Consider the following 24,703-nt stretch of genomic DNA (forward strand, 5'->3'; position numbering starts at 1 on the left):
ATTAAGATGGCAATACACCCCAAAATGATCTACAGATTCAACACAAACCTTATCAAAATCATAATGTTCTCTTTTACAGAAATGGAAAAGTCAACTCTAAATTCCAAATTTCAAGTGACCTTGAATGCCAAAACAATCTTGACAGGAAAAGAAAAACAAATTTGGAACACCGACACTTCTCATTTGCAAAGCTTACTACAAATCGCCAATGTCCATTGGCATAAGCATAGACATATAGATCAATGGGACAGAACTGAGAGTCCAGAAACAAACCCATGTATCTATGGCTACTTGACTTTTGATGAGAGTGCCAAAACCATTCAACCAATAAGGAAGTGTCTTCCACACATAGTATTGGTACAACTGGATATCCAATATGCCAAAGAATGAAACCGGGAGTTCTCGTTGTGGTGCCGTGGAAATGAATCTGACTAGCACCCATGAGGATGCAGGTTCGATCCCTGGCCTTGCTCAGTAGGTTAAGGATCTGGCATTGCTGTCAGCTGTGGTGTAGGTCAGCTCAGTTCTAGCACTGGTGTGGCTGTGGTGTAGGCTGGCAGCTGTAGCTCCAATTCAACCCTTAGCCTGGGAACCTCCCTATGCTGCCCTAAAAGACAGCCCTAAAAGACAAAAAAAGAAAAAGAAAAAGAAATTGAACCATTACCTCATAAAATATACAAATATTAACTCAAAATGTATCAACAACCTAAATATAAGGACTAAAATATTACAACTATTTGAAGAAAACATAAGAGTAAATATTTATGACCATAGATTTGGCAGATTTCTTAGATATGACACCAAAAGTACAAACAAAAAAGGACAGACAGGTACATTGGATTTCATCAAAGGTAAACATTCTGTGTGTCAAAGGGTATTGTCAAGAGAGGGAAAAGGCAATTTGCAGAATGGAAGAAAATATTTACACCATAAGTCTGAGGAGGATCCATCACCTAAATTACTTAAGAACGCTTACGACTTCACAACAAAAAACGCAAACACACACATTTTAAAATGCACAGAGGATTTGAATAGACATTTCTCCAAAGACGACAGCAAATGACCAACCAGCATGTGGAAAAAAGCTCCACCTCATGAGTCATCAGGGAAAGTGAGTTCTGAGTCACAGCGAGATATAGCCCTCCGTACTCCCTGGGATGGCATAACTTAAAAAGTGGACAGTAACAAGTGTCAGTGAGAATATGGAAAAAGTGGACCATTTATATACCGCTCGTGGGAATGTACAATGCCATGATTGCTGTGGAAAACAGTTTGGTTATCCTTCAATAACTTAAACATGGAATTATCCTGTCACCCAGCAATTTCCTTCCTAATAACGTCCTCAAAAGAATTTAAAACATGTGGGCAGAGAGAAACTTACACATGAATATTCATAGCAGCACTCTTTATGATAACTAAAAAGTAGAAATTACCCAAATGTCCATCAACTGGCAAGTAGGTGAACAAATTGTGGCCTATCCACACAGCAGGGAATATGGAGTGACTTCTCAATGGGAACAAGTTCCCATCTGGGGTGACAAAAAAATTCTGAACCAAAGAGTAATGATAGTTGCTAAATATTTTTAGATTACAGTTTCCAAAAAGCGTCATAACTAATGTTGTTTCACGCTTGAAACTTTTTAAGATGTTTGCACATGACAAATATGATGGAACTCAAGGAAGTCATATTATTGTCATTTCTTACGAGAAGAAACACAAGAGCAGTCTTCCTTAGGCACTAAACCTCCGCCTAAAACTTAGTAGGAACTTAAAAGATGAATAAATGAATGTATGAACAAATAAATGTACAGACAAACTGGGATTCAGGAAGCTTAGTTGACACTCCCAAGTTTACATAACTGAAGGAGCACTGATATGCACTGAGAGCTAACTGCAGTTCACTTCATGTTATCAGAGGGAATTGAGCCAGAATGTAAGCCCATACCTTCAGTCTCTGCCTGTCACATCCTTCCTTCCCACTGCATCACACTGTCTGCCAGAAATACGTTTCCAGCATTATTTTTTATGTACTTCAAGGAATTGTTAATAATTTAGAAAAATAATTGATGAACATACATCATCCCCCATTCGTTTAGGCAGCATTAAAAAAAAAAAAAAAAAACCAAAAACAAAACTCTAGACAAGAGGCAAAGTTCCACAAGGCTAAAAGGCAAGATTTTCCAAATGTAGTTTTGATAAACTAAGAATTTCCTCATGGTGTATGTGTGTTTCTATTCCTCACGGCGAGCACGTGCTCCTCACCACGTACACACACATGCACCATCAGCCCTCGGTTGTCGGGGTCCACAGTACCCAGGAGCTCAGGGTCGTGCTCCCAGGCATGAGGGGTCTCTTCTGTCTGTTCATAAACCCATGGGGTACAGTAGAGGTAGTTCTAACAAGGGGCTGAGTTCTTGTCACTTGAGCTCATGCAGTATGACATGTAAGGTTAGAGAGGAACTGTTTCCTCAGGGCCCCAAGCATCGCTTCAAAATGAAAATCTGTATCTCGTTGTCAAGAGATTTGTTTTTACTTGACAGAAAACATAAATAAGTGGATAATTTATTGGATTAAAACACTGGTTTAATCTGGATATTGAATCACAGGTGTATGTATTTAGATACAAAGACTTGGCACTAAGAATTTAGGGGATTAGGAAACAACCTAAACGTCCATCAACAGATGAATGGATTAAGAGGATGTGGTACATATACGCAATGGAAGACTACTCAGCCATGAAAAGAACAAAATAATGCCATTTGCAGCAATAAGGATGCAACTAGAGATTCTCATACTAAGTGAAAGTCATCCAGAGAAAGACAAATACCGTATGAGATCACTTATAAGTGGAATCTAAACTACAGCACAAACAAAAATATCTATAAAACCGAAACAGATTCACAGGGTGTGGGGGAGTGAGATGGACAGGGATTTGGAGATTACTAGGTGTAAACTATTATATCTAGAACGGATAAGCAATGAGGTCCTACTCTTTAGCACAGGGGCACGGGGAACTATATCCAGTCTCTTGGGATAGACCGCGCTGGAAGATAATATAAGAAAAGGTATATACATGTGTACACACACACATGACTGGGTCACTTTGCTGAACAGCAGAAATTGGCACAACATTGTAAATCAACTATAATAAACACATAAAAAAAAACAATTTAGAGGGTTAAAAGACACACAGTACTGTAAATAAAATAGATAACCAGCAAGGACCTACTGCAGTATCTTATAAAAAACCTGTAAGGGAAAAAAATCTTAAAAAGAACATATACCCACACGCATCATATGTATAACTGAACTGCTTTTTTGCTCTCACACCTGAAACTAACACAGCGTTGTAAACTGTATTTTAATTAAAAAATTTAAAAGGAATTTAAAAATAAATGAATAGGAGTTCCCATCACAGTTCAGTGGTAATGAACCCAACTAGTATCCATGAGAACACAGGTTTGATCCCTGGCCTTGCTCAGTGGATTAAGGATCCGGTGTTGCCATGAACTGTGGTCGCGTATGTGGCTCAGACCCCGCGAGGCTGTAGCTGTGGCCTAGGCCAGCGGCTGCAGCTCCCATTCGACCCCTAGCCTGGGAAACTCCATGGGCTGAGGGCGCAGTTGACAAAACAAAAATGGAATGAATAAAAATAAAATTAATATTTTAATAACAATAAAAATACTGATATTCCTTGGTTTTATTTTTAAAAATTAGATAATTAAAGACAACACTCAGGATCCAACACTTGGGAAGCAATCGCGCGTCCTGGCTGAGAGCTCCGTGTCTGAAGTCCGACCGCCTGGACAAGAGTCCCAGCACCCATCCTTCCCAGGGGTCCCCATCACCTTCACCCAGTCTATCGCGGCCCCCTTGTCTTCATCTCTTAAATGAGTTAGTGACAATACCTAACCCAGAGTCTTAGTGTGAGAATTAACATGAAAACACTTAGCACAGGGCCTGGCAGATAATAATCACTCGAAAATATATGTTGTTATAAAAACGATGCATATGGTGGTGTATTGGAGTTGATGAGCCACATCAAGACACAGTTGTGGAGTTCCCCCTGTGGTGCAGCGAGTTAAGAACCTGACTGCAGTGGGTTGGATCCCTGGCGGGGAAATGCCCATATGCTACAGGTGCCGTCTTAAAAAAAAGAAAAAAAGAAAAAAAAGTGAATATTTCTAAAAGAAAAAAGTTGAAAACCACGATAAAAAACGGTGGTTTGGGCCTCGGAGGTGATGAACTTTCAAACACAGAGTTTCTCTCTCAAACAGATTTCCAGGCACAGTGTCCTCAGCATGAAAAGACGAATTTTTAAAAAGGCTGCATTCTGTGGTCCAAGACGCTCAAAAGAAAGTGTGCTCAGGGAGCCCTGGGTGATGCTCAGAAACGCTCAGGGATCCAGCTCAGGATGGAATTTTCAAAGAATTTGCACAAGATGGAAAGAATAAGAAATCCAGGACAAAAATACAAGCTGGTGCCCGGTCATCAGAAGGCGGTGAGGCTTGTGGAAAACTGACCACAGCAAAGGCTGCTCTGTAAGCTCGGTTCCTAGAAGAAGCATGAGAGAGGAGTGGCCATGGCTGGTGGCGGAAAGTATGGGGAATTCCTGACAAGAGGAAAACGAAGCCCAAGATGAATGGGGAAATGAGAGCCTCAGACTCAGGCTGAATCAGTTCCAGGCCAAGGAAACTACATCCAGGCAATAGCACAAACCTCGAGGGGCTGACTCGATCCCTCTCAATGGAGGGGCGGTGGCTTTGGACGCAAGACCAACCTGGGATCGAATTCCTGCTCTGCCCAGTTCACTCTGGGCTCTTCTTTTTCTCTCTCTAAGCACCATCTGTTCATCTATATGACGAGCATGGTAAGATTAGGTTGCAACATAAATCAAAGCCAATACCGGACCTTGTTTTATCTCCCCAATTGACAATTTAATGTGATTCGGTCTAATGCCTAATTTGCATACATGTTAACGTTAATGAGATTAGATGACGTATAAGTCAACTGTGGTTAGTTCACAGGACAGGTGAGCTCTGGTTCACCTTATTGGAAAATTTGACAGCAAGCAGGAGAGGGGAAAGTACCGGAAAATATCCTGATTTTACACTTATAGAATACTAATGCCTTAACAATTAGAATAAGCTAAATAAATTAACTTACATTTCCTAGTAAAGATAATGTCACCCATAAAATAATGCCCAGGGTCTTATTTCTACCATGGTCTTATTTTGATTCTGTTAATTATCTTTTGAGCTGTATGGCTAATAGCGGTACCCTGGCCACACCCAGAAGGTGAGTGAGAGCCCAAGGATAGTCCCTCCATGGTAGAAACAAGACTCCCGATAGAGGCTTTCACCCCAAATCCAGAGCTCTTTCCATGCACCATTTCCCTTTCTATATTTACAGGCACACTCTCCCAGAAGTGCCTCGACAGCTCTAGAGCAAACCAGACCTTGGCCAGGAGGCCCTCCGTCCCTGAGGTCCTTGGAGGAGGCAGGTCTGGTTCGTTAGTAACTGGGTGGGTGGAGCAGGGATTCTCTTTTGTGTCTGAAGTGGATGGTAAGTACCAAACATTTTGTTTGGAACTAAGGTTTCCCGTTGGGGAAGGTTCTCTCAGAACACCTAACACAGCTGAGTGGCTCTTAAGGCGGAGGAACTCTTTGTGTCATGATCTGGTGGAGGGCATCAGGGTTTGGGTTTCAAGCCGGCACTTCTTAGAATTAATTTCCTATTTTCCACTAAAGTCACTTGCCCGTTTTTGTTCATTCTATCATCGATCGTAACACTTCCTGACTTTCTCGTTTTAAAAATGGGAAGAGCGGAGGAAGAATCCACGTATGTAAGTACGTGAGCTCCCGGGCAGGAAGGGCAAGTGCGGAGGAAATGCTAGAGTTACAGCGTCAAAATCAACTTAGCCTTCCCATCTTGGGCTTATCTGAAAAATCTCATTTCAATTCAGGTCCAGGAGACTATGCATCTTGGTACACAGCCCATTGTACTCCTGCCCCTCTAATGAGTGAGGCTGCCGTGAACATGGCTAGTGTCCTGGGGTCACTTTCCAAACACTTTAGAGCCTCCATCACAGCCCAGCTCGGCGTGCGAGTGGCGCACATGGGACAGCACGCCCATGACAGCACGCACGTGAGTCAAACAGGAATTCCTTTTGGTGAAGGCTAAGTGTTGAAAACTTCTTCGGTTCATTCATAACAAAGAAGAAAGTGAGGACACAACACACACAACCGCCTCCACTGCTGTCTCATCTCCTCTCATCCAACATCATCTCCAGCCAGGACCTAGAACTGCACTTTAATCTGCCGTTGGACTTAAAGAGAACTTTGGCGCCCCATGTTCACTGCAGCACTATTCACAATGGCCAAGACACGAACAACCTAAATGTCCATCGAATGGACATCGAATGGATTAAGAAGATGTGGTGCATATACACAATGGAATACATCTCAGCCATACAATAACTAAATAGTACCGTTTGTGGCAACATGGATGCAACTAGAGATTCTCACACGAAGTGAAATAAGTCAGAGGAAGACAAACACCATAGGATATCACTTATGTGTGGAATCAAAAATATGGCGCAAATGATCCTATGCACAAAACAGACACAGATCACACGGACATGGAGAGCAGACTTGTGGCTGCCAGGGGGAGGGGGAAAGAGTAGGTGGATGGGGAGTGTGGGGTTGGTAGATGCAAACTGTGACACTTAGAATGGAGAAGCAATGAGGTCCTGCTGTACAGCACAGGGAACTCTGTCCAGTCTCCTGGGGTAGAACATGATGGAGGAGGGTAGGAGAACAAGAATGTGTACGTATGTGTGACGGGGTCACTAGGCTGCACAGGAGAAACTGACACAAGGTGGTAAATCAACTAGACTCTGATAAAAAATAGAGCTCATGTTAGAGTCCCACAGAAATTGTTTTGTTAAACGAGAAAAGCAACCCAGGCCCTTTTCGGTTAAAATGTTCCTCTTTTTTCTAGATCTTCAGCAGTATTTTGGGGTTTAAAGGAAGCGAGTCTCATCCTTAAATGAAAATATAAATCTTCCATTGGCTCCAGACATGGCTTTGCCTTGTGGCTGAATTTCGCAAACGATCAAAAACAGAGCGGCCCTCCTGCATTACTCAAGTGCTCGAATTCTTCTCTTCTGTTCGACATCCAGTCTTTCATGCTCACAGTCGAGATGGGCTTTGCCGGGAGGGAAAGGGACTCTGTTTTCTTCTTTCCAGAATGTCACTGACTTTAAACCCACCACAGGTGTGATCACATCTGTAAGCATCCAAGGTGAGCAAACACCAGAGACGCATTTCCTACACGTTAAACTTTCTGGTTTAGAAGGCAGTATGTGCTCAAAATATATATATTCATCACATCTAGATCATAAAATGCATTCCCAATCCCAGGAATGTGAACATGTGAAAAAGACACCTCTTCGTCTTGACAAAGTTCCTGTTTACTTTCACCTTTTCTTAGCTTCTTCGTTCAGTGTTGCCCCTTCGCTCATCCCAGTCTGTGCTATTGAGTAAATTGCAAAAATTCTCTTCTTTCCTGTGTGCAAGCAATCGGAGTAGTTCTTAGTTGGTTGTTTGTTTGGAAGGCTTAAGAGTCAGAAGTCGTCTCTGGGAAAAAACTTTCTACTGTAAAGTAGGACTAATAAAGTGACTGTGGGAAAAAGCCAATTATGCTGGGATCACCTGGTTGCAAAGGTAATTTGTACTAAAAAGCTGAGAGATCATTACTTGAATCCCAGCAATAAAGGACCCAAGAGAGAAGGAAGCAAATGACTTTGCTTAGGTAACTAAAATAAAGATTATTGGACTATGCTAATCACTTATGTATAGAATCTAAAAGAAAATGATACAGGAGTTCTCTTCGTGGCTCAGCAGTTAATCAACCAGACTAGGATCCGTGAGGATGTGTGTTTGATCCCTGACCTCACTCAGTGGGTTAAAGATCCGGCGTTGCCATGAGCTGTGGTGTAGGCTGTAGATGTGGCTTGGATCCCGCATGGCTGTGGCTGTGGTGTAGGCCAGCAGCTGTCACTCTGATTTGACCTCTAGCCTGGGAACCTCCATATGCTGCGGGTGAGGCTCTAAAAAAGCAAAAAATAAATAAATAAATAACAATTTTTAAAAATAAAAATAAATGGTACAAATGAACTTATTTACAAAACAGAAACAGACTCACAGACATAGAGAACAAACGTATGGTAACCAAAGGGGAAGGAGGGGCAGAGGGATGAGTTAGGAGAATGGGAACCAACAGACACACACTGCTATGTATAAAATAGATAAACAGCAAGGACCTTTGTATAGCACAGGGAGGTATAGTCAATATTTCATAGCCCCTAATGGAAGAGAATCTGAAAAGGAATATATATATGAATCAATATGCTGTACATTTGAAAATAGCATAACATTGTAATTTAACTATATTTCATAAAAACATTATCGGGTTAATCTGAGCAAGGCTCTATTCACTGAGTAACTTGCATATGTATAAATAATCTGCTGGGACCGTGTTACATTTATGATTGCTGGCTGAGTATTCTGTTATCCAACACTCTTTCCCACCTTAGCCTCTGTGAACTTCCTTGACCTGCCTAATCAGAAGCCTGAGCACCACTGTCTGTGCTGTCTCACTGAGGCCCACGTGCAGTCACTCGACACAATCTGGCACCCACCTGTCGCATTCGGTCCTCTCTGTCTTCTGTTCTCCCGGGGGAACACTCTTGGTTCAGGCCTGGGCTGTGTCTTGCCAGGATTGTTCTGACCATTTTCGAATATGCTTCCCTGTCTCCAAACGCTATTTAATGCATCCTTCTAGGGAAGCCTCATTGCACATGGATGACTGGATATTTCAGAGGCCAGGCTGCTCATCAGTCCCACACACAGCACTCTTCTGTTAAAGAATGAAGATGGCCATTTCAGGCACAGGTGTTCCTCAACACAATATGTCAAAGAATGGAAACATTTTTGAAGCAAATTTACCCGAAAGATGGCTACCTAAGAAAGAGCTAAGCCTGCAATTATAGTAACCCACCACTAGCTGGCAGTAGTGCTGAATCACCACCTGGCAGAGGTTTTAAGCAGAAATCTCCATTTGCCAGTGTGGGGCACAGTGTCTCCCGCTTAGCAACAGCCAACATGATTCAGTAATTTTTCAAATCTCTTCATTTTAAAAAAGTTCTTCAGGATATTTTTCCTAGCTGAAAAATTATAACCCATGTTCTTTATAAGCCTTTGAAAGAAAATCTTAAAATTTTCCTGTGATATCACCTCTGAGAAATCTTCATTTTATATATTCCCTTGCAGATTTTTTCCTTCGTATATGTGTTTTCATAGTTAGGATGTACGTGAGTGTGCATTCGTACATGTCGATTTATACATACATGTGCGTGTCTGCCTACCTACATGTGCACAGATTTATATAAACACTCCTCACTTTACTCCCATGCCCAGCGTAGTCCTTGGCACATAGTAGGTTAATATAAGCATCAGTTAAATAGTTAATAAGTGAATACATTGGTAGATTCAGCAACCTACCAAAGTACAGCAAAGAAAGAAAGAGGAAACGAATATGCTCGAGGGTAGAAAAGAAGCCACAGATTCTTTTTGCCCCTTGGGACATCAGACATAGGCTGTTTTCCTATAGGTTTTTACCCTCATTGTGCCTCTTAAAGAGAGAAGAACTCAAGAGAAAAAATGTGCAGGTACAGGTTTGGGAGGGCAGTCGTCATTTTTTGAACCTATGAAATCATCATGCATCTTCCTTACCTGGGAAACGAATGCCCCTTTATTAACGGGAAGGGCACGATCACTACACTGAAGTAATAGCTAGGGGAGAGAATGCGGCTCAGGCCATGAGTCCCTCTTCCTCGAACTCTGAAGATGAGGTGGTCGAGGCAGAAAGCCTCTTGGTGATCGGAGGTCAGCCTTGAGGTCAAAGCTTCCAGAGGCCAGACCGTAATTCCCTGTGTGTGTGTGTGTGGGGGGGGGGGGCTGGGGGGCAAAGGAAGAGACACCCAGCCTCTCCAGAGACAGAAACCAGAGGGTGGGGAAGACATCCTCCCTCTGCCACCCGGTCCTGCCCTAAGCAGGTGTGTCCGTTTACCTAAGCATTCTCCTTGTTCTGTCCTCCTGTAATTATTATCGCACAGTTTATATTTTTGTCTGAGGGTGTCCCTGTCTATGGAATCTTGTACAAATGTCTTTCCAGTTATTTATTACTAGTACAAATTAAAGAGAGTTTTTTGGGTCTGCCAGTTACCAAACTCTCTGATTGTAATAGTTTCTACACTCAGTATTCTCACATTTCTTAAATTTTTTGTCTTTTTTTTTTTTTTTTTTTTTTAGGGCCATACCCATGGCACGTGGAAGTTTCCAAGTTAGGGGTCGAGTTGGAGCTGTAGCTGCCAGCCTGCACCACAGCCACAGCAACGCAGGATCCAAGATGCGTCTGCCACCTACACTTCAGCTCACGGCAATGCCAGATCCTTAACCCACTGAATGGGGCCAGGGATCGAACTCATGTCCTCACGGATCCTACTTGGGTTTGTTGCCACTGAGTCGTGATGGCAACTGCCATATTTTCTTGATATATGTTATACCATCCACAAATATTTTTCTACTCTCGGATATTTGAATCCATTATTTCTGTTTTATTTGTTGCTTTACTGGTTACAAATTCTATTCTGATGTTAAATAATAAGTACATTAATCCTTTTTACTTTGTTAATGAGGTCATTTCTAATGGATCACTCAAATATTATATTGGCTGCCGCCATTATTTATATATGTCATGTTGAAAACATCCTTCTATTCGTAATGTGCCAACATTTAAAAAGATTAGATATTAAAGCAATACTGTATATGATTTTTAACTTCTATTTTAGCTTTACTTCTTACACGCATCCGACTGAGTGATATATTTATTATATCATATTAGAGAATTTCCTGACATTAAGCCATTCTGATATTTCTGTGAAGAAAACACTGCATTTGGTGTTTATTCTAGTAAACAACTTAATAGCAGCTTAAACTTTTGCACTTGCCTGGGAATGTGATATCATTTTATACATGCTTCTTTGTGCTTTTTAAAAATATTTTATTGTCCTAGCTGTCCTGGCTTCATGCTGTGAACAGAGTCTCCAGCTGTTTCTTTGTTCTAAAACAGATTATATGATATTGGAATAAAAATTATTTTACAGTTTGAAAAAAATTGCCTGCACTATCATACATCCATAGCCAAGTCTGGGGTGGAAATTCTTTGATAAAATTTCCTGCTTCGTCCTTCCCTGTTGCGTCAAACGGGATTGCTGCTCCTTGTCCCGTCAAAGCCAGTGACAGGCTTTCTTAGGAGGTTTCTTCCTACTAAATTTCTAAATGTATTAGTAAATGCCTCTGTATAAAAGCACATTTTTAATTGTCATTTTTAATTTCCTCTAAAAGGATCTTTATCTTCCTCGTATCCTGTATATTTTTCTTTCATGTGTCTTGCTATTTTCCTTTCCTTTCCTTTTTCTGAATTGTTTCTTTTTTAGTTTCAAGGATTCCGCTATTGAATTCATCAGTCTACCGCTTTCTGTTGGGTTTATTTTGAAAACGTCGTCTGCTTTTGCCCTTTAATCGGATCCTCTCATTTTAACAAACTGGGTAACTTAACAGACTACCCTCAAAAACTGATAGATTAATCAGTGAAAAAGTAAGGCGGGATATCCAAGTCCTACGCAAATACAGTGGGTATTCTCTACGGGATTTGCACAGCACTTTACATCAAAGAAACAGGGAGCAAGACTTCTTCGCAAGCACATAGACGACATTCTGAAAGCACCTTCCAAGTCCATAAAAGGAGCCTCCACACATTTCAAAGGGCAAGGTGTTGACGAGTGTTCCTGCTTTGGCACAGCCGATCGGTGGCATCTTGGAAGCGCTGGGATGCAGGTTCAGTCCCTGGCCTGGCACAGTGGGTTAAGGATCGGTGTAGCCGCCCCTGCGGCTTGGGTATCAACTGCAACTTGAATTTGATCCCTGGCCCGGGAGCTCCCTATGCGGCGAGTGGCAAAAAAAGATGTTGACTAGTGGCCGACTCTCGTGCTCTTGAAATCCAGTGACACACTCGTTCCCTCGGGAGGAACACACTCCCTATCTGCTTAATGAGGGAAGCCGAAGACCCATCCGATGACTAGGTCAACCTCCAAGTCAGGATGCTTGGGTAACGTCCATTTCCTCCAGCGCACGCTTCTTGTCTGCAAAACAGAAACGTGATGGCTGTGGTTTGCCCGAGACTGTCCCCGTTAAGGACTGCTGTTCCTGCCTCCCCTTCAGAAAACAGGTTTAGAGCTTTCACTTCTTATGAAAACAATGTCCCTATTTTTGGTTTGTTTGCTCGGTGTTTGCTTTTTAGGGCCGCAGCCTCAGCATATGGAGGTTCCCTGATGGGGTTCGAATCTGAGCAGCAGCTGCTGGCCTACACCAGAGCCACAGCAACACCAGATCCAAGCCGGCTCTGTGACCTACACCACAGCTCACTGCAACTCTAGATCCTTAACCCACTGAGTGAGGATAGGGATCCAACCTGCATCCTCATGGATACTAGTCGGACTCGTTTCTGCTGTGCCACCAGAGAAACTCCCAAAGCAATTTCACTATTAATAGTTGATTTAAAGGAGTTCTTGTCCTGGCTCAGCGGTAACGAATCTGACTAGTATCCATGAGGAAGCAGGCTCGATCCCTGGCCTTGCTCAGTGGGTTAAGGATCCAGCCTTGCAGTGAGCTGTGTTGTAAGTCACAGATGAGTCTCTGATCCTACATTGCTGTGGCTGTGGTGTAGACCAGTGGCTGCAGCTCTGATTGGACCCCTAGCCTGGGAACTTCCATATGCCACAGAGGCAGCCCTAAAAGGCCAAAAAAAAAAAAAAAGTAGTTGTATTATAATAAGCCAGGAGGGGATTCATAGATGCATATTTTTCACTTTGCCTTCTGCCCCCATCCTGAGTGTGTAACACAAGGGGTGAGCACAGTGAGGTTACCTGCGCATATAAGTCAATTGGGGATGACCTTATCTTTTCCCTGAGCTTCGTGTGCGTATATGTGTATCGCTCTACATAATTGTATCACATGTGTAGCTTCGCATAACTACCCCGTGACTATTCACCGCCGCAAGGATGTCCCCAGCTATCCCTGGAAAGCCACGCCCATCCCCCCATCTGTAACCCCCCAGCAACCACTAATCATTTGAATTATGTTACAAGTATGTTATTCTGCAAATGTCATCCATTTATGAACTGCTCTTTTAAATTCTGCAATAAATTTGGGCCAAAAAAATAATTTTTAAAAAGAAAGTAACTGTTTAATGAAAAATGAAGTAATCTGCATTTCGTACTAAACTTAATGAGGACTGTGCATTCAGCAAAATGTTTGCCAACATTTGCCAGTTACCATGTGAGCTGCAGGGTCACAAGAGGCCATGAGACACCTGGAGGACAAAATCCAGGGAAGCACAAACAGCTACTTCGGAAGTTAGGGATTATTCCAAGAAGATAAAAAAATTATGTGTCGGGAGTTCCCGTCGTGGCACAGTGGTTAACAAATCTGACTAGGAACCATGAGGTTGCAGGTTCGATCCCTGGTCTTCCTCAGTGGGTTAAGGATCCGGTGTTGCCGTGAGCTGTGGCGTAGGTTGCAGATGCGGCTCAGATCCTGCATTGCTGTGGCTCTGGCGTAGGCCAGTGGCTACAGCTCTGATTAGCCTGGGAACCTCCATATGCCGCAGGAGCAGCTGAAGAGAAAGGCAAAAAGACCCCCCCCCAAAAAAAAAAATTATGTGCAAATGCATTTTTAAAATTTTTAAATGTACTTTTTAATTGAAGTATAGTTGATCTACAATGTTGTGTTGGCTTTGGGTGTATGGCACATTTATTCAGTATGTAAATATTCTTTTTCCGATTCTTTTCCCTATAGGTCACTAGAGAACCGAAGAGAGTGCCCTGTGCAGTACGGTAGGTCCTTGGCGGCCCGCTATGTTCTGTGTTGTGTATGAGTTAGTACCAAACTCCTACTTTATCCTCACCCCCCCCTTTGCTTTCTGTGTCTGTTAGATGCATTTATATCACTCATGAAATGTGAATTTTCATTTGGATCAAAGGACCCATGGTATATTTATTTCATTTTCAATTACAGGATTTCTTGTATGCATACTAAAAGTAAAACATTAGCTTTTTCCATGTGTAGATTGGATCGGTAGATGTGGTTGTGGAGTACAAACAAACACAACCTTAACAGTCTACCATATCCTACCAGTTAAAAGACGCACTGGTTGTCAAGATTCCTACATCGGCAATTAAAATATTCACTAGAACTGAAATACAAAATTTTTGTGACACGGTTGATTTAAATACAAGAGGAAAACAGATCCTTGTGCAAGATGGGGCATTTTGTTTTTGCTACCCACCACCGTTCAAATTTTGGAAATGTTTTAAGGTTTAAGAATGACTGTAAATCAACCTAGGGGGTTCTTATAAGGGGGTCCTTACAAGGATGTCAACCCGTTTGTAAGCAAGTTCCATACATTTAGAGTATATTTTCTTCGAAATCAGTTGGAGAGCTGTAATCAAAATATTTGACAAGTGAAAAGGCTAAAAATCTTCAGTATTTCTAGATTTAAACAAAAGGAATTCTTGGAAATGAAACTGAAACACCTAAGGACCTATCTAGTTACTGCTTCCAGCTCAAAGTTGAAAGCGAAGAAAGAAGTGAACAAAGTCAGTGATGAGAGCTCAAGAAATAGGCTAGACTTAGTTGTGAATATCTATAATTGCATCCTGGACTATCTAGATGTATAGAAACAATATTTCCATGTAACTTATTTATTTTGGATAAATTCGTGTTCTATAGCAGAATACCATAGAAGTCTCAACTTGTGCCACCTCAATTCAAAAGAATCATGAAAGAAAGACAGTTTATGTCATGAGCTTTGTCTTATAAATGTTTGCCAAAGGGAGGTACTAATAAATAAAGGCAAAATGGTGATGCCTATGGAAATATTTAGACACATATTTACCCATTTTAACACAAAATTATTAAAATATTCTCCATTTAGCAGGATTTACTCTGACCTACCAAGTATCTTAGCACCTATAGAGAATTTTTCCTTAATTAAAAGTAAGTTCTAAGGAGAAAAATCAATTGAAAATGTCAATAATTTAAAATGTGTTAACTGTAAAATGCATCGATGGAAAATATTTTAAAGAATTTTATTTTTTAAAGGCCAGAAAGAAAATACTTTCTAAAAGTGTTTTGTAGGGATGTTCCCCTGTGGCTCAGAGGGTTAAGAATCTAGCGTTCGTCCCTGTAGCAGAGCAGGTTTGATCCCTGGCCTGGCAAAGTGGGTTAAGGAGACTTGGCATTGTGGCAGCTGTGGTGTAGGTTGCAGCTGCCGCTCAAATTCAGTCTGTGGTCTGGGAACTTCCATATGCTACAGGTGCAGCCAAAAAAAAAAAAAAAGAAAGAAAAAAAAGTTTTGTAGGAAGGCAACTTGTTAGAGTCTAAGAGGAACATTTTAGAATGTTAAGAAACAAATTAAACAAATACTGACAATACTGATATTAGTAAAATGGCTACAGATGATTTTTGTCCTACTTCTGTCTCTGATTATCACTTGACAGGGTTAGCTTCAAATTTGATTTTGGGTCACATCTACCAGACCTGAAAAAGTCATTCTGCACTTTAAATAAATAAACGAATAAATGGGCCCATTCGTTTTGTGAGGTTAGTGTATATTCATGGTTCCCAAGGGAAATTAGGTCCATTAATCTATAATACTGAAACCAAAACCAAAAGCATATTCCTCTTAGAGCTCTGCGTTGTTTACGAGGAAAGCAGATATATTGCTGAACTACACACTTTGTTCATTGTACTTTTTAAAACATCCGAAATCATCACTAGCACAAAACAAAAGGGATTTGAATTGTGTGGGTCCCTTGGTATGTGGATTTTTTTTTCCCAATAAACAGCCCTCTCGGCTTGTGCTTCCACACCCACAGATTCAAACAAATGCAGATCTCAAGCTTAACTCACACCAGTGGTTGGCTGGCTCCTTGGATGCGGGACCTACAGGCTCAGAGGGCCGTTTCTGGGCCTGAGCATCTCTCCGGACTGTGGGGTCTCCACAGATGCTGGGTCCAGTCCCCCGCGGATGCGGTATGTACGTTCAGGAAGCACTGGAGGGGAAAGAAAAGGAATAAGAAATTTAAAAATTCATTCAAGAGTTCCTGTTGTGGCTCAGCGGATTAAGAACCTGACTAGTATCCATGAGGATACTAGTTTGATCCTTGGCCTTGTTCAGTGGGTTAAGGATCCAGCGTTGTGGCGAGGTGTGGTGTAGGTAGCTGTGGTTGTGGCAGAGGCCAGTAGCTGCAGCTCCGATTAAACCCCTCACCTGGGGACCTCCATATGCCGCAGGTGCAAACCCTAAGAAGAAAAAAAAAAGAGAGAGAAAAAGTCAATAAATCTGAACAAAGACAAGAAAAGAAGGAAAGAAAAAGAAAAGCAATATATAAAAGGCACAAAATAGGGTGGTAGAAATACATCCAACTGCATTGAAAAAAAATGTAAACAAACTAACATCATAAGTTAAGTTATATCCACAATAGAAACAAAAATATAAAATATCTAGAAATAAATACAGTAGAAGATGCACACATTGAGAAGATTTAAACAAAGAAAATAAGGTACTTGACTAGGAAGACAATACAAGGAAGATGTTATTTCTCTTTGGATTGATCCTTCTGTTCAACACAAATGCATGCAAATTTCCAACAGGTTGTTTTCTGCATGAAGCTGGCTTTAAACTTTGCATATTGCCAACAGCCAACAACGCATGGTTGAAGAGGAGAAGGTGGAGGCCTTTGCCTGACCCTATATCAAGACTTATTACAAACGTATGTGTAAGGCACGTTTCTTTGGTGCAGAGGTGAACAGACCTACGGGACAGAAGAGGAGACTCAGCGACAGACTTACACAGACTTGGAAACCTGAGTACGACCGAGCTGGTGTTGGAGACTCAGGGAAAATGGTGCAGAAAACGATGGCTTTTACATGGGGAACAAAATGCTGTCATAGCCCCACTCATCTAATATACTAAAGTCACTTCAAGTAGACTTATGCCATGGACATTAACAACGAGGCGGTTATCCGGCGTGGCTGTGGCTCTGGCGTAGGCCGGCAGCTGCAGCTCTGATTCCACCCCTAGCCTGGGACCCTCCATATGCCTGCGGGTGTGGCCCTAAAAGGGCAAAAGACAGACCAAAAAAAGACAAACCAAGAGGATTAAACTTTAAGACAATGTGAGTGACTGTTCTGTAGAGAAAGGAAGCTTCCATTAAAGACGCTAAAAGCACCTTCCGTTAAGGAAATGGATGAACAATTGGTCTTAAAATGCAGGTTTGATGAAGAGGTGAAAAGACAATACATATCGAGATAAGATACTTGCACACACCACAGAGCAAATATTTTCCCTAAAACATCTGAATATATTCCCAATATAAAGATAGCAAAAAACAACCAACAATCCAGCAGAGCCACGGGTCAGTTATTCCAAAGGGCGCTTCGTACGAGAGGAAAATATTTGAAGACATGTTCCACCTCATGGATAAGCGAAGAGATTCCAACATGTTAGTTTTAGCGCTGGGTCGACAAAGGTGTGAAGCCTGAGCTATCGAGTCAGCGCTGCCATTGTGCCGTGGGAGTGGAGGCAGTCTTTCCCACGCCTGAAAACAGGAGGACAGCTGGGTGCCTCCTCCGTTCTAGAGAGGGCGCGTCTGGGGTGTGCCCACAAGGCCAGCAATGGAGTCAAGGAGCCAGTGGTTCTAGGCAAAACCAGCCACCCTTACTGACTAAAATAAACCAACTGACAATACCACAAAAATCACAGAAATGCACAAAACCAGCAGCCACCTCTTTTTGCTACCATAAGGAGATAATTTATTTATGGTATTACCATAAAATAAATATCGCCCCTAATTTAGTTGTTCTAATATGGTAATACCATAAAAAATTACCCCTAATAAAATTGTTTAAATACTCATTGTTTGATTATAATGATTACAAGAGAAGCCAGCATTTATGAAATGCTTTATTATAACCTGCGTGTCACAAACAAGTTCATAAAATATTATTATGGGTACTATGTGAAAATGTACTCTAGGGTGTTCCAGGTTTTGTGTTTGTTTTATATTTTTTAGCATTCTTTGTGCAGCAGCTGCCAGAGGTAACCAAGGCTTTGCCACTCAATTTTGTGGGTCCTTCTGAGCTTTCACACACAATGTCCTTTTGGCACATTTGCCTCACTTCTCTGAGTGACACTTTCTCAACTGTTTAAAGAGAAGAGTGAATAATTGGCAACCAAGTCCAGCCAGTCCCGAAATTCTGAAATTGAAGGAAACCCCACTGATTGGAGGTGAGATGGCACGTTTTTCGCAGCTACCTGCTGAACTCAGTTGTAACTACATCGAGGGAGAAATACGCTCTGCCACCTGTCTTCTGGCATCTCGCTACATCCTTTCTTGTTTAAGTAACTCTGAGTCAGGCGCCAGGGGTGCAGGCTCCAGGGCTTTCAAGTCAGACAGCACTGGGTCTCCCCCTCAAGGCTGTGATTCTCTCAGTCAGGTTTATTTATCTACAAAGTCTAGATAAATCCTTCCAGAGGGATGTTTTGTTGCAGGAATTAAGCACATAATGTGTCTACAACGCCGGGCCAGTTCTTAGACCAGAGGAGCCCTCAGTGTGTTCCTGACCAGCCCATCTCCACTGCTGCCCGGTACGTGCAGGGAACAAAGGGGCGTCCAGAGAACAGGGTGGGGGAGGCCCACCCAGGCAGGGCACGCATCACCCCACTGCAGGCTGCTGTGCAGTTGCCCAGCCTCCTGACCTCTGGGCCCTTCAGCTGGTTGACTCTATCACCCACCCTCACCTCTGCCCCTGGCACCTGCTCATCTCTGCCCTCTGGCACCGACCTCCATGGAATGCTACGAGCCACGTGTCACTTGGCCCCTGCTGGCAGGGTCCCAAGACCTCCCACAAATATCATGAGCACAGCCGGACACCAACAGACCCTTCCCCACCCTCTCCTGTTCCCAGTGTCCCACCCACAGGCTCTCCCTTCACTTCTGCTGCCAGTGACATGTGGTCTAAGGCTGACAAGAGGTCTGCACATTTGCACAGCAGAGTTGTGCTTCTCTGAATGATTTAGGTATGAACAAGGTCCAGGCATAGTAAAATATGAAAACGCCAAGGTTTCTGTCATTACACCCCATTGTCGGAGCATCTACCTCCTTCTCCGCCATGGGTTCCTCCTTCCATTACAGCTGAGTTTCTGGACAACCATCCCCCGACGCCCAGCTGTTCTCGCCAGCTTCCCACTGAGCACAAAACCTTGAGCACGGCTCCCTGAGCTCTGATCTGACAGCCTTGAACTTGCTTTGCTAATAGTCATTCCTCCTTGTTAATGTGTCTTTATCCTCTTCATTAAATCTTCTGCTAAGCTGCAGCCGTGACGTGTTCTAAGCTGCAATATAGAACATGGCACTTCTTTCCCCCAAATCCTAAACCATCCAAGATACAATCATTTGGTCCTTTGTGATATGGCTCAAGCTTCAGCTGCCCCTATTTCTTTAAATATATATCTTACATTGCAAACATACTGACCTATATGCAATATTCCAAATTGACCATATCTTTCTTTTTCAAATTTATGGTTTGGGGCTAAAAATAGAATTGCCATATCATCCAGCAATCCTACTCCTGGGCATATACCAGACAAAACTATAATTCAAAAAGATACATGCACCCAACTGCTCATTGCAGCACGATTCTCAGTAGCCAAGACATGGAAGCAGCTTAAATGTCCATCAGCAGATGGATGGATAAAGAAGATATGGTACATGTATACAATGGAATATTGCTCATCCATAAAAAAGAATGAAATAATACCATTTGCAGCAGCATGCATGCAACTAGAGACTCTCATACTAAGTGAAACAAGTCAAAAAGAGACAAACAAATACTATATGATATCACTTATATGTGGAATCTAAAATATGACACAAATGAACCTACCTGCAGAACAGAAACAGACTCACAGACATGGAGAACAGACTTATGGTTGCCAAGGGAGAAGAGGGGTAGGGGAGGGATGGACTGGGAGTTTGGGGTTAGCAGATGCAAACCATCATATACAGAATAAATAAACAACAAGGTTCTATATAGCACAAGGGAACTATGCAAAATATCCTGCCATAAACCATAATGGAAAAATATATGAAAAAGAATACATATATAACTGGAAATTTTGCTATACATCAGAAACTAACACAACACTGTAAATCATCTATACTTAAATAAAATTTGAAAAAGGAGTTCCTGTTACAGCTCAGCAGGTTATGAACTCGAGCAGTATCCATGAGGATGCAGGTTCAATCCGTGGGCTTGCTTGCTGGGTTAAGGATTCAGTGTGGCTGTGAGCTTTTGTATAGATCACAGATGTGGTTCAGATCTGGAGTTGCTGTGGCTGTGGCACAGACCGGCAGCTGCAGCTCCAATTCGACACCTAGCCTGGGAACTCCGTATGTCACAGATGTGACCTGAGAAGAAGAAAGAAGGAAGGAAGGAAGGAAGGAAAGAAAGAAAGAAAGAAGGAAAGAAATTCAGTAAGAAAGAGAAAGGAAGGAAGGAAGGAAGGAAGGAAGGAAGGAAGGAAGGAAGGAAGGAAGGAAAGGAAGAGAGAAAGAAAGAAAGAAAAAGAAAGAAAGAAGAAAAGAAAGACAAGAAAGAAAGAAAGAAAGAAAGAAAGAAGAAAGAAAGAAAGAAGAAAAAGAAGAAAGAAGAAAGAAAGAAAGAAAAGAAAGAAAGAAAGAAAGAAAGAAAGAAAGAAAGAAAGAAAGAGGAAGAAAGAAAGAAAGAAAGAGACAGAGAGAAAAAGAGACAGAGAGAAAAAGAGACAGAGAGAGAAAGAAAGGAAGGAAGGGAAAGGAAAGGAAGAAAAAGGGAGAGAGATAAGGAAAGAAAAAGGGAGAGAGAGAATGAAAGAAATTTTTAAAAAAGTTGTTTTGGGGAAACAATCTCAAATTTAGAGATAAGACTCAAGTACACTAGTAAAAAGCTCTTCTCCCTTTCAGCATCACTTGAAACTAGCTTGCTGATGTGCTGTTCAATCAACCTTCTAATATTTTAGAGTACATTTTCTAAAAACAAAGAAATTACCCTATAAATCTTCTGTAGGACCATCAAAAATGTGAAATTAGCATTGATTTACTAGTATCATTCAATCCACAAACTCTATTCAAATGTTCTGAACTGGTCCCCAAATACCCTTTAGAGCCTACACATCAAGTTCATAATTATGTGCTGCTTTTCATTCATTTTTTTTTGTCCTTTTTTTGCTATTTCTTGGGCCGATCCCACGGCATATGGAGGTTCCCAGGCTAAGGGTGGAATCGAAGCTGTAGCCACCGGCCTACGCCAGAGCCACAGCAACGCAGGATCTGAGCCGCGTCTGCAACCTACACCATAGCTCACGGCAACGCCGGATCCTTAACCCACTGAGCAAGGGCAGGGACCGAACCCGCAACCTCATGGTTCCTAGTCGGATTCATTAACCACTGCACCACGACGGGAACTCACCTGCTTTTCATTCTAATTTCTCTTCAGTCGCTTTCAGCCTGGACAAGTTGGCTGGTATCTCCTCGTGACCCATGTGCTATAGACATTCTATTGTGTGGAGCATAATTTTTTTTTTTTTTTTGGTCCCATCACTGGCAATGTTAGCTTCGATTGCTTGATGAAGGTGGTGCCTGGCGGTTTCTCCACTGGCAAATTATTGCTTTCCCCTTTCAAATAAGCAAACACTTTAAGTTACCTACTTCGAAACTATGTAAATATCCCGTGCCTCACCAAAGTTATCCTTTGTTCATTTATTTATTATGTGTATCTATGTAGACTCATGTTGTCTTATTTTATTCAGTGGGCTATAGTCCATCACTATGCTTATTTATTTTGAAGCTCCAGTTCTTCCAGACTTGAACAGAGGAAGCCTCTCAGATCAGCTTGTCTACACTTGGGATAGGTTCCCTTCAAGAGGGTTTCTTCAGCGGAGTCTAACACAACAAAACGTGGCAGGCTCCTGTCATCTTTCCTCCACCCCAGCCCTGAAAGCAACCTCTGCTGTCTCCACTGGCTGGGAAATGGTATTGGCAGTCACCTTGGTCTAGGGCTTCTCACTGCTATTAAATGCTGCTGTTTCCAACCCTTCTCAGTGGATCAAGCAGTAGAATATCTGTGTACATCTAAATACACCCAGAGGATACATGCGTTTATCTATAATTATCAATAAAACCGCAGATTCACACAGATAATTCCAATTTCTGTGCCGCAGCATCGTGTAGTTTGCTCTCCCCATACAGAGAGCCTCCTTCAGCAATAACTTGGCTCGTTCTCCTTCAGTGATTCATCTCCCCAGAAGTGACCCAGCTCCAGGGGTCCCTGCCCTTCCCCCACCCGGATGCCTCTCTGATCCCAAATGGCTCAGACATGTCCTCCCTCGGTTTTACTCGTCTTGTTCTGTCCAGCTTTGTATTTGTTGGTTCCCTCTTTTAAAAAATACATCCCTTACAAATGAACTCATTTGCAGAACAGAAACAGACTCACAGAATTTGAAAACCTTATGGTTACCAAAGGGGACAGGTGGGGGTGTGGGAGCAGCGGACTAGGGGGTGGGGTTGGCACAGGCACACGGAGGCGTGTGGAGAGACCGGCCAGGGGACCTGCCATGCAGCACGGAGACCTCTGCCCAGAGTTCTGAGATCACCTGCGTGGGCAAAGAACGTGAAAGCAAGTGGATGGGTCTGCACGTAGAACGAATCTCTTTGTGTACAGCAGGAATGGTCACAACCTCGGAAATCCACTATGCGTCAGTAAGACTTTAAAAATACATCCTTACATCTCTTTTTAAATGTTTAATTTTTATTTGGCCATGGCCATGGCATGCAGAAGTTCCCCGGCCAGAGATCAAACCCCCGCCCCAGCTGTGACTATACCAAATCCTTAGCCTGCTACACCTCCAGGGAATTACTGCTGGTTTGCCTTATAAGATTGAAAGGACCCTTCCATTCTCAATTTCCAGAGAATTCTTCCCAGGAATGAGTATTCAGTTTTATCACATGCTGTTCCTTCATTTGTTGAGGTAATCATGTTTCCCAGTAATCTGGACATGCGGTGAATTACACTGCTTAAAGTTCAAATGCTAAGTGAAATTTGACTTTCTGAAGTAAAGCAATTTTTTTGTGATGAATTGTTTGGTTTTTTTTAAACTGTGTTGCTGGATTCAGTGAACATTTTGATTAGGAGTTTTGCATCTGTGTTCATGAGGAATATTTGCTCATTTTCCTTTATTATGATGTTTTTTTCAGATTTTGTATCAAACTATGCAAGCATTGTAAAAGTGAATTGAAAGGTTTTTAGTTTTCTACTGCCTGGGAGAATTTACTGGTGAAGCCAATGGGGTGAGTTTTCTTTGTTGAAAGGATTTTATAACAGATTCAATTTCTTTGCTTCACCCATAGGAGTATTGAAACATTTTGTTTCTTACTGTGTCAGTTTTGAAAAATCTGTGTTTTTCTAGGGATTTCCCACTGTATCTGAATGTCAATTTTATTAGCATAAAAAGCTTTTAATAAAATTCTTACCATAGCTTTTTAATGTCTATAGTTTCTGTAGAAATTGCTCCTTTTTAATCCTTAATACTGGCTGTGTATGCTCTCTCTCATTATTCTTTTGTCTTTCAGGCCAGGGATTTATCAGTTTGATTGGCTTTTTCAAAGAAGTAACTTTCAAGCTCTCTGTTTCCTTGTATCTATGGTGTAAGTCTTACGATTTCTTTTTAAATCATTTTTAATTTCAGTCTGACAATCTTAGTCTTTTTATTTGGAACACTTTCAGTTTTTACTTTCATAACTGCTTTTATCTTTCGGCTTAAATCCAACAGGTTACAATTTATTTTCCCCTGTTGCACCTGTCCTGTGCTTCGTTTTCCTCCCGTCTGTATTTCAGCCGAACTGTTGGTAAAGGATCATTTCTCTCCTGTCTCTGTTTACTTGATAGTTTTACAGGCTTTTATTGTTCTTTCAACAGTTACTCTAGCTATTACAACACGCTTCCTTGGCTTATTTATAAGTAGTTTACCACTTCCTAAGCAATGCCAGAGTTCCCTTCCTGCCTTTTGGCCTAGTGTTTACATGTCGGTGGGGGAGGGGAGTCACTAAAATTTTTATTGGGAGGTGTCATTGTAGATTCACTTGCAGATGCAAGATATGCTACAGAGAGGTCTGTGCACCCGGGTCCTCCTTTCCCCTTATGGCAACATCTCGCACGTCTATGCAGCACAGCCACCCACGGACCTTGATGCAGTGCGTGCATCTTACTCGGAGTCCCCGCTTTATTTATGCTTCGTGTGTGTGTCTAGTTCTGTCACGCGTGTGGGCTCAGGAGTCTAGGACAGCAGTCGAGACGGGGAAGCGTCCCATCATCACAAGCTCCCCATACTTTCCTAACACCTCCCACCCTGTCCCGCTGCCCCTCTCCCACTCCCGCCCCTGGCGGAATGCAAATCTTGGCCATTTTCATAATTTTGT

The 24,703-nt window shown here is 42.1% G+C and overlaps 1 long non-coding RNA gene across 3 annotated transcripts; it reads right to left on the reverse strand.

Moving 5' to 3' along the window:
- Positions 1 to 590: 590 nt before the first annotated feature.
- Positions 591 to 16,236, reverse strand: LOC125111724 (uncharacterized). Of its 3 annotated transcripts, XR_007130924.1 has the most exons (4): positions 16,098 to 16,236; positions 11,854 to 12,268; positions 8,705 to 8,922; positions 591 to 620 (listed from the first exon to the last, which is right to left on the reverse strand). It is a non-coding gene; the product is annotated as an uncharacterized LOC125111724 (long non-coding RNA). The 3 variants fall into 3 exon arrangements; XR_007130923.1 differs by lacking the exon at positions 591 to 620 and having other exon boundaries at positions 8,212 to 8,922; XR_007130922.1 differs by lacking the exons at positions 591 to 620; positions 8,705 to 8,922 and having other exon boundaries at positions 11,596 to 12,268.
- Positions 16,237 to 24,703: the final 8,467 nt, after the last annotated feature.

This window comes from Phacochoerus africanus, chromosome 11 (genome assembly GCF_016906955.1).
Source record: "Phacochoerus africanus isolate WHEZ1 chromosome 11, ROS_Pafr_v1, whole genome shotgun sequence".
In the NCBI taxonomy this organism is placed as follows: Eukaryota; Metazoa; Chordata; class Mammalia; order Artiodactyla; family Suidae; genus Phacochoerus; species Phacochoerus africanus.